Source organism: Panthera onca, chromosome C1 (assembly GCF_046562875.1).
Source record: "Panthera onca isolate mPanOnc1 chromosome C1, mPanOnc1 haplotype 2, whole genome shotgun sequence".
Taxonomy (NCBI): domain Eukaryota; kingdom Metazoa; phylum Chordata; class Mammalia; order Carnivora; family Felidae; genus Panthera; species Panthera onca.
Genome location: NC_138346.1, coordinates 33665005 through 33667605, shown reverse-complemented (window position 1 = coordinate 33667605; position 2601 = coordinate 33665005). Strand labels below are relative to the sequence as shown.

Here is a 2601-nt window from a genome sequence, read left to right as displayed (position 1 = left end):
TTAAAATTTTTTTTCTTTCTGAGAACAAACTGAGGGTTGATGGGGGGTGGGAGGGAGGGCAGGGTGGGAGGGAGGGCAGGGTGGGTGATGGGTATTGAGGAGGGCACCTTTTGGGATGAGCACTGGGTGTTGTATGGAAACCAATTTGACAGTAAATTTCATATATTAAAAAATAAAAAAAAATAAAAAAAATAAATAAAATTTTTTTTCTTTAATGTTTATTTTTGAGACAGAGAGAGAAAGGGAGACAGACCGTGAGCAGGGGAGGGGCAGAGAGAGAGGGAGACACAGAATCTGAAGCAGGCTCCAGGCTCTGAGCTGTCAGTACAGAGCCTGAAGTGGGGGTCCAACCCACGAACCGTGAGATCATGACCTGAGCTGAAGTCAGATGTTTAACTGACTGAGCCACTCAGGCGCCCTCATTTATTTTTTAAAGTAATCTCTAGCCCAACATGGGGCTGGAACTCAGGACCCGGAGATCAAGATTTGCATCCTTTCCTGACCAAGCCAGCCCGGGGCCCCTATATATAAGTGTGTATATACACAGTATATATATTAGTGTGTGTGTGCATGTGTGTGATAGTTAAAGGGAAAAAACATTGAAGAATATATATCAAACTATTACCAGTGTTTTTTCTGGGGCATGGGATTTTGGGAGATTTTCACTTTCTCAGTCACATACTTCTGAAATCTTGTGTTAAAAAAACAATTAACAGCTTTTGGCTTTTTTGGCTCAGAGGAGGCGAAGGTGCAACTGTCTTTGGTCATCCTGAATCCAGGTTCATCCATCACCAGCTGTCTCTACCATGCTGCCTGAGTTTGACCCCAACGAAATCAAAGTTGTGTATCTGAGGTGCACTGATGGTGAAGTAGGTGCCACGTCTGCCCTGGCCCTGAAGGTCGGCCCGCTGGATCCGTCTCCAAAAAAAGGTTGGTGATGACATCGCCAAGGCAACTGGTGATTGGATGGGTCTGAGGATTACAGTGAAAGTGACCATTCAGAACTGACAGGCCCAGACTGAAGTGCTACCTTCTGCCTCTGCCCTGATTATCAAAGCCTTCAACATTGCCCCACAGATGCAGCACCGATATTTAGTCAGACAACTCTCTGGAAACATTACAGAAATCCTGGGGACTGTCCAGTCTGTGGGCTGCAGTGTTGATGGCCGCCACCTTCATGACATCATAGATGACATCAATAATGGTACAGAGGAATGTCCAGCTAGTTAGGAACTACAGAGGAAATTTTTTTTTTTAATTTTTTAAGTGTTTATTTTTGAGAGAGAGAGCGTCAAAATGCAAGCAAGGGAGGGGCAGAGAGAGAGGGAGACACAGAATCTGAAGCAGGCTCCAGGCTCTGAGCTGTCAGCACAGAGCCCTACGCGGGGCTCAAACCCACGAACTGTGAGATCATGACCTCAGCCGAAGTTAGACATGTTTAACCGACTGAGCCACCCAGGTGCCCCAAGGAAAATATTTCAATATAAGATCATTTGACAACTAACCAACCAACCAACCAACAAACAACAGCAATCAATTAACAATTGCATATTTTTGGTTACAGAAAAAGCAAGGAGGATTTTCAAAAATAATAGGGTAATCACATAGAGTTCCATGTGCTATATGTGTTTGAATACTGAATTGAGCATTTTGTGTATCTGTGGTGGTATCACATCGCTACTACATGAAAAATGAAATAATGAAAAAATGAATGAGTATCATATGTTTTTGAAACATGTATTTAGAAAGTTGTATGGGGCACCTGGGTGACTCAGTCAGTTAAGCGTCCAACTTCAGCTCAGGTCATGATCTCACAGTCTGTGAGTTTGAGCCCCATGACTGGCTCTGTGCTGACAGCTCAGAGCCTGGAGCCTGCTTCAGATTCTGTGTCTCCCTCTCTCTCTGCCCCTCCCCTGCTCATGCTCTGTCTGTCTCTGTCTCAAAAATAAATAAAAACTTAAAAAAAAAAAAGAAAGAAAGAAAGAAAGAAAGTTGTATGACAGGGACCCCTGGCTGGCTCAGTTGGGAGAGCATGTGATTCTTAATGTCGGGTCGTGAGTTTGAGACCCATGTTGGGTGTAAAGATTACTTAAAAATAAACTTAAAAAAAAGTGTCAGCATTCCCTCTGCTAAATTACATTCTTGGAAAGTAGAAATTCAAGTTACACAAGCAAGAGCCAATTTTAGCTTCTATGTGAATAGTGTCTTCCCATGCATGCCGTACCCTTCTCTCTAGATAAAGATCAGATTAGGTGTCTTTCATATGGGAATTTCAAAGCAGTTTAAAGATATTAATTAGCTCTCACAACTCTGAGGTGGGTGTATATTATCATGTCTGTTTTCCATATGATAAGACTGATAGACTGTATGATTTCCCAGTATTCCATACCTCATATTGTTAGTGAAACTGAGAAAGCCATTACTTAATTGGCCATTTTTTATTTCTTGAGAAGAAATAAAGCAATTTGGGGGTGGATAAGTCAAACCAAAATAGCTATTTATGCACCAAACATTTTTAAGACACATAGGTATTTTATTTTTATATTTTTTAAACAATCTGGAGCATTTAAATTTATATTCCAATAGTTGGTTGGAATAATA

General features: G+C 41.5%; 1 pseudogene; it reads left to right on the top strand.

The window, feature by feature from the left end:
* Positions 1-653: 653 nt before the first annotated feature.
* LOC132673418 (large ribosomal subunit protein uL11 pseudogene) lies at positions 654-1230 on the top strand (annotated as a pseudogene).
* Positions 1231-2601: the final 1371 nt, after the last annotated feature.